Raw genomic sequence first — 15,533 nt, 5'->3', positions numbered from 1 at the left:
GGCATATGCCAAAATCATGTTCTCATCATGGAGGGTATCCAGTCGGCATATGCCGATATCATGTTCTCATCATGAAGGGTATCCAGTCGGCATATGCCAAAATCATGTTCTCATCATGAAAGGTATCAGTCGGAATATGCCAAAATCATGTTCTCCTCATGAAGGGTGTCCAGTCGGCATATGCCAAAATCATGTTCTCATCATGAAGGGTATCCAGTTGGCATATGCCAAAATCATGTTCTCATCATGAAGGGTGTCCAGTCGGCATATGCCGAAATCATGTTCTAATTTTGAAGGGTATCCAGTCGGCATATGCCGAAATCATGTTCTCATCATGAAGGGTGTCCAGTCGGCATATGCCGAAATCATGTTCTAATTTTGAAGGGTATCCAGTCGGCATATGCCGAAATCATGTTCTCATCATGAAGGGTGTCCAGTCGGCATATGCCGAAATCATGTTCTCATCATGAAGGGTATCCAGTCGGCATATGCCGAAATCATGTTCTCATCATAAAGGGTATCCAGTTGGCATGTGCCTAAATCATGTACTCATCATGACGGGTATCCAGTCGGCATATGTCGAAATCATGTACTCATCATGACGGGTATCCAGTCGGCATATGCCGAAATCATGTTCTCATCATAAAGGGTATCCAGTTGGCATATGCCGATATCATGTTCTCATCATGAAAGGTATCCAGTCGGCATATGCCGATATCATGTACTCATCATGAAGGTATCCAGTTGGCATATGCCGAAATCATGTTCTCATCATGAAAGGTATCCAGTCGGCATATGCCGATATCATGTACTCATCATAAAGGGTATCCAGTCGGCATATGCCAAAATCATGTTCTCATCATGAAGGGTATCCAGTTGGCATATGCCGATATCATGTACTCATCATGAAGGTATCCAGTTGGCATGTGCCTAAATCATGTTCTCATCATGAAGGGTATCCAGTTGGCATATGCCGATATCATGTACTGATCATAAAGGGTATCCAGTCAGCATATGCTGAAATCATGTTCTCATCATGAAGGGTATCCAGTCGGCATATGCCGAAATCATGTACTCATCATGAAGGATATCCAGTCAGCATATGCTGAAATCATGTTCTCATCATGAAGGGTATCCAGTCGGCATATGCCGAAATCATGTACTCATCATAAAGGGTATCCAGTCGGCATATGCTGAAATCATGTTCTCATCATGAAGGGTATCCAGTCGGCATATGCCGAAATCATGTACTCATCATGAAGGGTATCCAGTCGGCATATGCCGAAATCATGTACTCATCATGAAGGGTATCCAGTCGGCATATGCCGAAATCATGTACTCATCATGAAGGGTATCCAGTCAGCATATGCTGAAATCATGTTCTCATCATGAAGGGTATCCAGTCGGCATATGCCGAAATCATGTACTCATCATAAAGGGTATCCAGTCGGCATATGCTGAAATCATGTTCTCATCATGAAGGGTATCCAGTCGGCATATGCCGAAATCATGTACTCATCATAAAGGGTATCCAGTCAGCATATGCTGAAATCATGTTCTCATCATGAAGGGTATCCAGTCGGCATATGCCGAAATCATGTACTCATCATGAAGGGTATCCAGTCGGCATATGCCGAAATCATGTACTCATCATGAAGGGTATCCAGTCAGCATATGCTGAAATCATGTTCTCATCATGAAGGGTATCCAGTCGGCATATGCCGAAATCATGTACTCATCATAAAGGGTATCCAGTCGGCATATGCTGAAATCATGTTCTCATCATGAAGGGTATCCAGTTGGCATATGCCGAAATCATGTTCTCATCATGAAGGGTATCCAGTTGGCATATGCCAAAATCATGTTCTCATCATGAAGGGTATCCAGTCAGCATATGCCAAAATCATGTTCTCATCATGAAAGGTATTCAGTCGGCATATGCCGAAATCATGTTCTCATCATGAAAGGTATTCAGTCGGCATATTAATTTTTTTCATTTCTCCTTTACGAGAGCCAATTTTGTGCAATGTTTTTAAAATATCCAAAGTTCTAGTCGTTAGATGAAAGTGCTGTTCAGCAACTAAATCATTATTGACACAAGGGTGGTTTGTTTTGATATTGGCTAAAATCGTTCAAAGCAGGCAAATTTTTTTCACCCAAATGCCTTAATGTTAATTTTTAATGACTAATGCAAATAGCCCTCATTTTTAGCCCTCAAATAGCCCTCAAAAATCAGATTAAACTAGCTTTAAGTTATTTTCTGATTTCCTTTTCACCCAATCAACATACTTTTATGCTTTACTATCATCATTATTCTTTACCATGTAAATTATTGAGTTAATAAAGATTTTATTATTAAAGTACCAATGATGACCCACTTATTGCTGAAATGGTCAGCTAAGAATTGACTTATGCAAATGCAACAATCCAGTGAACATTTTAATTCTAACAAGACTGTTATTTATGTCAGATCATTGTCTAATAGAACACTGCCAGCAAGGGCACATTGTTTCAAAACAGATTTATTATGTTGGTTTAATAATAAATACATCATGGCTGATGAGAAAATCAAACCACTTATCAGTGAATAATTTATTCTAATATTAATTTGTGTTGTACTCAAGCTGATGTTATTACTACCGATATTTCAGATCCAACAAATAGAATATTTGAAAGTATTTACTTCCTGGCTGCTTATTCATATTTACCATTTTTACAGAGAAAGAAGGATGTGTTTGCAAGAAAACATGTGCAAAATAATCTAAAAACTGACCATTTTTGAACATTTTGCATAGAATTCCACCACCAGTTCCCTCTTATCATCACAAGTTTATTAATGACATAGTCCTGTTTATAGTCTGCTCTTTTCTTTAGAAGATGGGGACAAAAGTAGCCAAATTTTTCCATGGACCACTTGTAGAAATATTAAAAATTCTCCCATTTTTGTGATGTCCATATTGAGCCCTCATAGCACTATATATAATTTTTTTAGCATAGGTGACTGAATAAAATTTCTGCCATAGCGACCAATTGTAAACTATTCAAAAAATGCACTTTTGATCAATTTTCGAGGTCGTTTTTTTGAGAAATTAGTGACCTTATAGTTTTAATTTCAGAATTCTGAATATTACAGTATTAAACCCAACCCCTTTTCCTGGATTTTGAGGATTTCTGAGTATTTTTTTAATGGTAGCAAACTACCATAAATGAGCTTCTTAACCTGGGTTTACGTCAGCAATCAAAAATGTAATATTTAAAAGCAAAACATAAATTATATAAAAAGGTTGCAAATATAGTAATGTACTGACAACTGTTAATTCTTGAAAAGGCAGAAAAATGCTACTACTCAGAACAGTTTCCCAAATACCATAGGTGAAACATGGGAATCATCAATGACTTGATTGGTAATAAGCAAGGACATAAGTCACTCCCAGACAGGCTGAAACGTCACGCTGGTAGCACCAAACATATTTGCTCAGATCCTAGAAAAATCACTGAAGTCTTCTACAATTTGGTAAATATTGGTTCTAACCTAGCTTCTAAAATTGACAAAACAACCTCCAAACATATTGATTTGTTATGTGACCACCATACTTCTTCCTTTTTATTGCCTACAACACAAAAAGTGACTATTTAAATAATAACACATGTTTGTGAGGGCATTATCACAACTTGTTGCCTACCCAAGGGATGGTGGTCATGACCAAAATATTGATGATGCCAGATCCAAAATTAAAATTTCTCTTGATCTAATTAATGCATTGCAAGGAGCCTGTGACCACTTTAAAGCATAAATGAAGCAATATGCAAATAAATATATCCCCAGAATTCATCTGCAGTGAGAACAATCTTTGGCTAAATTAGAAAATCAATACAATTTATAAAAAATTACCAATAAAGTAAAAATGTGTTCGTTCAATTACTATTCAAGTGGATTACTGGATGTTTATGGCACTGTGATGGGACAAATAGAGAAAAAGTGAAAACGATTTGCTCTTTCAGGTTGCTTATCTAATGATATGCCATTGTTTTTGTTGTCAATATTGCCAAGGGTAACACTGTTGATGCTGTCTGGGGTTGTATATGTTTTGTGTCTCTGCCAATATATTGTTCATTTGTCGTTGCTGGTCAATACTTATCATTTTAGACAATGTGGATTCTTTTGCCAATTTAGTTGTGCATTAACAAGTTAATATCACTTTTATATTTTATGTTGATTATGATTTCAAACAATTAATACTATACATTTCAACATTTATAGTTTATTCAAATCATAATACAACAAATCATGTGAAACAGCAGCATTTAAAATGTACATATTCCCATCAATATTGGTATCTCTAAAATGATAATTGTTCAGCAGTTCACTCCCATAGACTGCATGGGTGCAAAAACGATATATCAGCTGTCATGTGACAAGCATAGAGGGGAAAAAGTTGTCCCCTGATTCATGTCATTTTGTTTTGTCAGGCATTTGTAGTACATTGAATACTCACTACCTTCCTTGTCAGCGCCTAAAATGAATACATCCCTCTCATTTCATTTGTAAGTGTTCGTTAACTCTCAAATCGTGCAGTTTGTCGCTGTGTAGCAAAGTGGCTAAATTTGAGAATTGAGTTGACCAGCTTTGAACATTGCATTCTCATGTTCTTTGGTCATACCTAGTGCTTTCCTCAGTCAGTTGCATTTCCACATCTTCATTCATATTTTACTATACTATTCTAAATAGAGATACTTCCTGTTTCGTCTTCATTTCTCTAATTTTTTTTATTTTTTGTGTACCAGCCAGATTGTTGACTTCCACCATCCAGATGAAAGCAATTATACCATCTTCCTCATCGTCATCGTCATCTATTACCTCTTTTATTTCAGTGCATGTTGATTGACGAACTATTTTCTTGAACGCCCAAGTCCATAATGTAAAATGAAATGAAGTTTGCATAATTTGTGCCGAAATAAAAAAACGCACTGGCACGTGACTAATTTGCATTGTAACATGAAAAACAAATAAATTATCAAAGTACTGTCTCATTTGCATATTCTTGCAGTCAGTATCAGTACTAAAATTACTCATCTTCTATAATATGTTAAAAAGTAGGACACAATATCTTACTACTGCTTTACAAAGACTATTCAATATCATTTTTAAATGTGGAAATTAAGATGCCTGAATCATGGAATACAAGTATAATAATCCCAATAAATTAATCCAGTTTAAAACATAATCCAGTATACACGTACTACAGAGGTAATGCTATCTTAAGCTGCCGTGGAAAACTATTCACAAATATTTTAAACACTAGGCTAATATCATACTTAGATATGAATAACCTATTATCAAAGCAGCAGTTTAATTATAGAAAGAATTGTCAAACTACAGACAACTTATTTATATATTAAAGACATATGTGAACAAATATCTGTACTGTGCAGAACATTCTAAAAGCACTAAATCTAAGGCCAAGAAATCTAATAAAATTTATGCATGTTTCATTGACTTCAAGACAACTTTTGACACCCATTTTAAATTTGGCTAGAAACATTTTCTTTTGCAAGGCCTTAGACAATTTTCACTGGCTCAAGTTTCTGGGCCCTGATAAAACTGTTGTGTAAAACAAGGTAATTTGTATAGTACAGCTAATGACGTGGTGTCTAATCACTAAATAAAACCAAATTTTTGTTTATTTTAAGAGGCACCTCTGAATTTGATTTTAGAGTTCTGTTGAATAAGATATATAATAAACCATATGAAATGCAAAATCTTTTAATATGATACTTACAGTGAAGGTCAGAGATTTTATACAGAATATGGTATATGTGAATGCAACTTTAAATCAAAGAATATATATAGGGTATTTTATCTAGCTTGTGTTTCTTACCCAATCCAAAATTGTGGATAACTAGTTCTCAGTTGGCATCATAACAAAAAAGGCTTGAGTTGCCACACAGAGCCGAGTCAGAGTTTTAGAGTTTCAATCATGATTTATCAGAGCTGAACATCTTGTAATTCAGAATGTTATCATATTTTCTGGATTGATCGATAAATGTCCTTTATGACAATATTCACCTCCATTACAATTAATGTGGCCTGTACTAATTGAAAGCACACACAAAACTTGAATAATGCATATTCAGATGGCCCAAGTTGTCCATGTCACATGTATGGTATTGGGTGCCATGTTCGCCCAATCTGTCGGCTGTCAATTAATCTCAATATTGGCTACCCAACCTAAATGTCAGACCAATCAGAGAGCAGCTTGCTTTCTTAATATTTTTTTTATTTTTCTGATCATTGAACTTTCCCTTGCGTTCAATCTTGTTGAAAGATGTACATACTAATAATAAATCCATAGTTCTCCTTTAGTTGCCAGAAAATTAATTATAATTACTCATTTATTACAAATGTATCATTGGCCAAGTTGATGCCCAATATTAATGAATTAAAATAATAGTCATTATTACTCCTATGAATAGAAAAATCATGAAAACTTGTAGTGCATTTTCTCATGTGTGCAAGTGAATGGGGCAATACAAAATGTTGGAAATATGTACTGTTTCTGTTCTGAGTACGAGTACAGGTCAATGAACCAGGTATTACATAGCTTATTCAGTCATTGCATGACATGACCTAGATTTCTACAATGATAAATGAATAAATCATGTTTTACTGACCAAATCATCTACAGCATGCATTAGATATTTATGTTGTACTCTTCATTATATTTGTTTTCCAGGGTCAGAATACTCCATTACATTGGGCTGCAAGTAATAGACATACACCTGTTGCAGAGTTGTTATTAAAACATGGTGCTGATATCACTGCTGTCGACAAAGTGAGTATACTGGTGATGTTCAATGAATGTATGTTTTTTGTGAAAGCAATGTTAAAGGTCACAAGTAAATTGTGATAACATAAAAAAATTAGTGGTTTAATGTTGAGAAATAATGTGCAGGCATGTGTACCCAATCACCTAAGCCACCCAAGTCTGGAACTTTGCATGTGACAATGTCATACCCCCCTCCCCATACAATCATTGCTCTCATAACCATGTATATGTACATGCATATGGATGTAAAAAAGGTCCAAAAACCTTGAATTTTATTTTTATGTCCTATTATTCACAAACTGCTGAATTATAATTTCCCTGTCAAGGATTCATTTTGTACACATTAACTTCCCTGCATGTTTAATGTAAAGTCATGGGCTTTGGGTGCAAATGATTTGTTGGTATTTCATGTTTATTGATAATGAAGTGATAAGGTATAGTCGGTGGTTCTGAATAAAATATAGTATGCAAGCTGAAGTATAAAAACTCTTAAAAACGGGTGTTATTTAGTTATTTGATGCATGTACAGTGTTAGGGTAGTCAAGTGTGAAAAAAAAAATTTCATGAATTCATGTTACCTCAACTTTGAAACAGTATGATTTTAGTATGTATATACATGTAGGGTATCTATTTTAAGTTTCTGCACTTAAACAAGGGTATGATTTTACAAAAGTAAGTTCGTGTTTAGCGTTTTTTTTGAAAGGCAATACCTCAGCAGTTGTACCCGATCTGACTTTGAGTACCCCCCCCCCATCGATTTCGATTTCATAAAAACAATGTAGTTACATATGACCACATTGTAAAATACCATTTAATTGGAATCCAAAAATGAAGATAGATTTACCTCTGTGAATCTGTACCTATATATCCAGATATATGCCTGGCTTGATGATGTTACAATTTCACACATGTCACATGTATGTACACTCATTTGATGACCCAATTCGAGATGGTTGAATGCTGGCAATTTTATTTAAAAACAAATTATAGTCTTTGCCAAGAGTTTTATTTATTTAGCATTTTCAACTAACATTTTCCTCTAAATCTAAGCCCCACAATGCATCGTGTTTCAAGATTTATTAAATTACTTACAATAACCTATACTAAATCATGACTTACTCTACAGTGGTTAGAACGTTAAACCTTTGGCCCACATATTTCTACTAAACTAAAAGTCCAGTGAATCCTTCACAAACACCCCACTCCGAGACCACAGAATCATACCCAATGTTTTTTGATAAATTGAAAGTGAGTCTGTGATAATAACATAAATTTCATCATAAATCACAGTATAGTTCATGGTCAAGGTGATCAATAGTCTCAGTGTTTATATTTCGTAGTTGATTTCAGTCTCACATGATATAATAATTAATGTGTTAACGATAGGAAAGTGTCAAGATGGACTGTGATTATAAAACTTTTATTGCAAAAGACGTCTTACTAGTATTTCGTGGCATGGCTTAGATTTATCGGCTCAATTGTTTTCAATTTTGCCATTGAATTGCGTGTTTGCACTGAGTGGTCAATTTCAGACGTATTCATCAGCCGAAATTCTTTCTTGCATCTTGGAGGAAATTCACAAACCTTAGGGTAAGTATCGAGGTCCTAATCTGAATATTGATTCATACGAGTTTGTTTACATCTTTTATGTGGTGAGGTATGATGAATTTCAATGACTGTGTGCAAATGTTTTCTGTTTCTTTGCAGAGATCCCAGGAAAGAGATACAATGTGTAAGTGATAAAAGATTGGTTGTAACACTGTAGTAGAATGGAAGGGTGGCATACGTATAAAACAATTAAACCTAGGTATGGATACTGTCATAATCTCTTTCCAGAACTCCAATTAATACCCCAGCTTCCAATCCAGTCTGTTTCTCCACTTCACTATTTTTCGTAGCAAAGTGGAGAAACAGACAAGGGAACCTGGGGTATTCAATCATGTATTACCACCACCCATCGTTCCATGGCTCTTTGTGGTCTTACTGCCCCTTACAGAGTAAATAAGAAATATAGGTCTCAACAAAAGTGATGTGTTCCACCTCTGACATGGAAGTTCTATATTTTGTTGATGTTTGTAAATTACAATATTACCGGAATATCACAAAGTCATGGTAGCATCATATGGGTTATTCAACTAATGGGTGGTCATTGTAATCATTCACATATTAACAAAACTATTTCAATTAGAAATTTCTGGTGAAAGAAAACAGTGATATTGGATATTTGAAAGTCTATTATAAATGACAATCCAGCAAACTTCAATTGTTCCTATATGACCATTGAAGGATTGTCAAAATTTGAGATATCTTAGTTGATTTTAGAGTGATTAATTAAAATCAAAATGATTTGGAATAACACCAATACCCCCTCCCCCGTCACATGTCAAATACATAGTATTCACCAAGTAATTTATATTAAAGGAACCTAAAAAAAATATGTACTGCTTTTGAATGTTTTAATATTTATTTGACTTTTTATGCTTTTCTTTTTTTCATTTTCTGTTTATGTGCAAATCAAAATTTATTCTATGTTGTCAAAGTAATTTAAAATTAAACATTACTGCTCAATCTGGTTTTCCATATCAATACAAATTTTGTTTCATTGTTAGAATTCTTGGTTAACATTGCCCTTAATTTATGTAATGTATTTGCTTTTTGTATTTAAAATGTTGAAAAATGTTGTCTCAAAATTGTGGCATTCAAAGGTAAACTAGTTAAATGACCATAGGTGGTGCAATTTGCTTGTTTACTTGTGCTTTCTTTCGGAATGAGTGGTTGCTAAATGTCTAGTCTTGGCGTCTTTAATAGAGTGACACATATTGCTGTAATACCACATACTTTGAATCATAATGACCATGCTGATTGTGTATCATGTACCGTACTTATAGGGACATGCATAACATCATTCCAAATCATGGAAATCAGAAGTGAAGGAAGAGTAAGACGTGTACACCCATGGTTGCAAGTGGTATGCGTACAGACATGGGAATTGGAATTGTGTGTGCGATTTCATTGATTATGATCACTAATGTTGAAGTTTCTACATTGAATCCAAATTGTGCCAAGTCAGTGTGTTTGAAAGTCTGGTAAGTATGACACATGTGATAGACTGTCACATGTCTTGTTTTTTTATTAGTTGCAATGTATTGTCAAGTGACACCTAATTTTTGTAGAGGGTGTGGGGCGGCATAATCCAAGGAGAAAATCAGCTTTCAACGGTACAACTATTTTTTGCATTTTAGTTTAGACCGTCATTGGTTAAATATTAATTATTTTTTTTCCAAATATCATTGAACATTCCACTGACTACTTGATGATTCATTAGTAATTGGATTGTTAAACAGCCAGGGAAACAAAAACTGATTCAGAAGTAAACTGAGAATCTGCTGCCACTAGGTGGCGCTATACACTGAATCTAGTAGTGAGAGTGTGCTACAATAGAGAATACTGAACAGGCAAGGCTTTATATGTGTGGCAATTAACCCAATTTATACTGAAAACAGATTTAACACAATTACTGAAAAATACCTAATTTCCACTTTTATTTTTGATGTAGGGATGAATCAGTGAAAATTTTACAGTGATCCATACAATAGATGAGTTAATTCTTATTATTGGTTTTAGATATTTAATATATGCTTATTATAATGCTCCTATCTAAGTTATGCAATCACTAGTAAACTAGATAATAATATTTACTGTGTTCTAGGAAAAGTTTGTAGAACATTATTTGTAACCTCATAAAGATTTTGCCAGCTCACCTCCAGTCATACAAACTTGAATTTTGCTGATTGCTCTATTTAATATAACTGTACTTACCGGCAATTCCAATATATTAATTCATACATGCCATGAAATAGAAATATTTTTTGTCAGGCAACCATTTCCAGTTAATTAATTATAAGTCGTATGTTTGTTGCAAATGTACTTAATTATAGTAATTTTAGACTTGCACACAGTCACTTGTTTATTTTTAGCTGTTGACTTTGTCGAGCAGAATGAGTGAGTGAGACTTCTCAACTTCAATATGGTTTAGAAGTAAGAATTTATCAGCTGATTGTATTTATGGCGAGGAATTCAGTGAAATTACAAATATTGTGATCCATTTAAAATTGACTTGGTTAGGCAAAACAAATCTTGCTTCTTGTCACTGTGCACATCATCTTGAAAACAGTGCTTCACACTTTTTTCCAATGTTGCATAAAGTGCAGCCAAATATACAAATGTACATGTGTGATAGAATGAAGAAATTTTGTTTTCTGTTGACCCTTGCTATATGGGAGACTAAGTAGTCATGTGCATTATTTTATTTTTCTTGATAATTATAACCCTATATTCACTATACTGTATATTTGCTCTATTAGAAGCGCATCTCCACTAGAAGTGTATATATTAATAAAAAATCAGTTGTTATACTGAATTATTAAAATATTACTTAAAATATCTAAACTTATGCATGTGCATTGATTGCACTACTAATAGAGCAAATATGGTATACTATTTTTAAGTTTTGAATTAAATTGTAATTGTTATTTTCTAACTGCGCACCTGTGGTTAGCACTTTGTAACTGTGTCATTTTGGTTTGTTTGCTCTGAAACCATCGGATAAAAGTTATATTTCTGACCCCCTCACACTTCCAGTCACTGTTATGTGACCACCTAGAGAAGATCGAGTGATGTGAACAGGGAGCACATCTCTCCAATTTTGAGCAATGAGTGTGACACAGTGTACATATGGCTTTATTTATTAAAGTATTGATTGCTTAAGATCTACATATATTTTTTTTCTCTGCATTAAATTTAGATTTCCTGACTCTGCAGTATGGTGGCATGCTATCACAAAATGGATGGCTCTGTGCAGCATTCCAAGCTGTCCTACCACATACATGTGTCACATGTATCTTTAAAAACAAAGTCACAGCCTCCATCATTCAGTAATTCAAAATGAGTTCATAATTGTGAGTATAATGTCAACTATTCTGTTTAGTTACAGGATGGTTGTCGTTTAATACGCAGTGCATGTTTGATGTTTTCATATATTTTACATAAGTTGTATACTTCACTGTAGACTTGTATTGAAAACAATGTAACACAACGACCATCATTATTTTAGCTATGCTGTTGACTATGTAGAGCGGAACTTATCATTTGAGTGTTTGTCGGTGTCTGGTGGTAATCATTATTCAATACTGCTTGTTTCAGATTAGATATTGCTGCACACCACTATATTTCAGAACCATCTGATTCTTGGCAAGACTGTTCTTAATGAATAATGATTGTGAGTCACTCATAATTAGATGTTGTACGCCATTGGGTATTCATCTGTGCTAGTTTGATTGTCATTGTATTATTATCAACAATCATACCATTCATTTTTACTTGCATTCTTTCTATAAGTTCCTCTTTTTTATGTAGAACTTTATTTCTTGTATATCTTTATCTTTTATTTTAAGCTCCTTTAGTAATACTTGCACATAGTGCTTGATTATTGACATCATTGATGGAGCCTACTCTAGCAAGGTAAGCAAATAACACCGAATAAACGGCAAGGTAAAGACTATGTCTAATTATAGTAAATACGTACTGCGTGCGTGACTCGAACCGGCGCTCGCGTACGGCACCTAATCGCCTAGCTTCACGCCACTACACGTCTTCCCCTCGGCCACCGGGCATCCCCAAAAAAGGATGCTTAATAACCGAAAAGTGGTGGTGATTCAGTGTCCATATTATCTAATTTTTTTTGTTCGGTGTTATTTGCTTACTTTACTTCCTATGTCGACAATAACTATGAGTTTACTACTCTAGCAAGGGTTTGGCCGAGACCTTGTGAGATTTTACTGTCTATTGCTGTGAACATAGGCACTTGTTGTTGGTGTCAATCAGTTTCTTTTGGTGTTGGAATCAATCCTTCTTTTCCAATTCTTTGTAGAATTGTGTCATCTTTGAAATGCGTTGATGGTTTACTGGGTGTGAAGGAAAATGGCACTCTTCATGCATTTTCAGTGTTTGATATGACTTTCTATTACAATGTCGTTGGTGGTGGTGATTCAGTGTCCATATTATCTAATTTTTTTTGTCTGAGTCGGTGTTGTTTTCGTAATCCTTATTTCTGTATCTAATGGGTTTTCTTGATGTTTTGACAGTTCTTCTTTCATGTCTAGCAGTGCTGTAAGCAATCTTGTTTAGATCTTCCATGAGTAACATGTGTGACTGTTACATTGTGGTGTGTCGTTAGGACCAGGAAAAAATTGTAAACATTTAAATTTAAAAATTTAAATTTAAAATATGAGAAGTTGATATCAAATATGATAAATGAATGGTGAACATTTATTAACATTTACCTTAAAAATCGCCCGGGTTGATTGTTTGGATAATAGGTTATATTTTGGGAGATCACTGGAACCAAACATTGGCCAAATCTATACTTGATAGCGTAAAAAAATAACTGTGCATATGATCCGAAAAAAAATTATTATATGTATTCTATTTAGTGTTCAAAATAAGATTTCAATTAACTACCTTTTAATTCACACTTTAACTTTTTATGCAAAACTTAAATCATTATTGTTTGGCAAATTTAAAAAAAAAACATGTTGCAAACATGAAATCCCTTGATGTACAACTTACTTCTCCAGTGATCCCTATATATTAAATGGAGATCACAACACATCATTCCAGCAATAATTTCAACAAAACTTCAATCATTTTTACCCTTGACATAAATGTATTTAAACTTGGCTGTTTAACGTTCAAGTCTTGTATTTAATTTCTCATTTAAATGCTCATATTTTAAATTTGAATTTCTTGTTGTTTTAATTATGGTTCTATTTACACACCATAGTTACATTCTTATTTGTTAGTACTGATATTTCTAAGGTGTTGATGTCATTAGTTTCACTGGTGTAAGTTTTTGATTATTTATGTGGGGATATATATACACCTAAAAATAATTAATTGCTGTCCAGCCAAAATAATTTGCATCTAAAATGTATCAGCTAGGTCAGGTGATATCCTATTTTTAATTCCTGATTGGATGTAGTTTGAAAATGGGGCTTGTAATTTCACATCTATCTTTTATCTATATCTCTGACATGCCTCAACCAATCACATTCAAATTTTACACATACATCATAGCACACATATGTACAAACACAAGATGGCCAAATGATAGTGATTGTAATGTTAAAATGTAAAAAATCAAACATTCCTGAACTGGATCTATGTCATTGTTGACATATTTTATTTAAAAATTGGGATGTACCTTGAACATAGTGATAAAGACATTGTTGCATGTCATTGTTCAAGATTGAATATAAAATGGCTGTTCCAGTGCTGTATCTCTGACATATTTTGACCAATCACTTACAGAAATCATTTGATTATGGCTCAGAATAATATATGGCAAATTCCATATATGATTCATGATATGCACTCACTTTTTTTGAAACACCTGACAATGCAAAGTGTGGAGCACATTTTTTGAAAAGGATAGAGGGTGGATGGATAAACCACAGTGCAGATGTGCTAATACAATATAGGATAGACAGTAAAAAAAATTCAATGACTTTGAAAATAGTCTGTCAAAAATACAAACAACAAACCATCAACAGAAAAAAAATCATGAGATGGCTGACTTGAAAAATTACTGATCAAAAACAGTGTCTACGAGTCAACGAGCTGATGACAAAATTAAAATAATTAAAATCAGGCTCACTCACATGAAAAAAAGCATCACAAAAACATGCAATTCAAGCATGGAAGGTAGTAGGTCTGATATCTTTCATGGTCATGTCTTGCTGCCATGAAAAAATAGTCAATCAAAAACACAGACAACAAATCATACAAGCTGGTGAAAAAATTGAAAGCAGGGGCAGACTGACGTGAAAAATAGCAGGGCAAAATCACATGAATTTTCGGATTGGCACCTCTGTTTGCCCCCACGCTAACAAAAAAGTCTTGTTGTCTACTTCCTATTCTTGTCAGATAACTAGGCCAAAACACAAATTACAAGTTTAGAAAAGCCTGTCTTTTTATTTAAAGGAAAAGTCTAGACATGTGTAAGAAATGTAATTTACATTTTTTACACCACTTTCCATTCTCTAGATATTCAACTTTTTATCACTATTTTATGTAGTCCACCATCTTGTTTCTCCAGCAATGAATTGTGGGTAAAGTTGAAATCATATCCACTGTAAATTGCATTCTGCAACATTTGTGGAGCTCTTTCATCTTGGAGCATTATATTGTTGATCTTGACTTGTCTTTTTACTATAGACGCCCATAATTCGCTACTAGAACATGTGGTACCAAAAATGGACCATGAAAAGACGGGACCCTCAAAGATGAGAGGACCAACATACAATACAGTAATGAAACAAAGAATGAAAATACACTAGTCCATGAAGCATACAGACTCGGCATAGAGATGAATGGTAATAGCATACTTAATTTGGTATCTGGTACCAAAAATTATTTGCACTATTTAGAATAGATATAAGAATATGATAAGTCATGAGGAAATAATGCTCCAAATTGTAACACCAATCTAATCAACATAATTTTCATTAAACTCAAAAAATATATTTGAAAACAAGAGTCAACAAATGCATGCTAATAAAAACAAACCAAAAGAATAAGCTGCACACATATAGACTGCTAAAGAAAAATTGCCAGTATAAAACTTGGATAACTACAGTAACGAATGCA

General features: G+C 34.1%; 1 long non-coding RNA gene across 1 annotated transcript; it reads left to right on the top strand.

Annotated features, from left to right (window-relative positions):
• Nucleotides 1-8,213: 8,213 nt before the first annotated feature.
• LOC146730048 (uncharacterized) lies at nucleotides 8,214-11,707 on the top strand. The gene is made up of 3 exons (XR_014927942.1): nucleotides 8,214-8,634; nucleotides 9,716-9,913; nucleotides 11,632-11,707. It is a non-coding gene; the product is annotated as an uncharacterized LOC146730048 (long non-coding RNA).
• Nucleotides 11,708-15,533: the final 3,826 nt, after the last annotated feature.

This window comes from Saccoglossus kowalevskii, chromosome 20, assembly GCF_978046115.1.
Source record: "Saccoglossus kowalevskii chromosome 20, keSacKowa6.1, whole genome shotgun sequence".
NCBI lineage: Eukaryota > Metazoa > Hemichordata > Enteropneusta > Harrimaniidae > Saccoglossus > Saccoglossus kowalevskii.
This window is presented reverse-complemented; position numbering and strand designations above follow the sequence as displayed.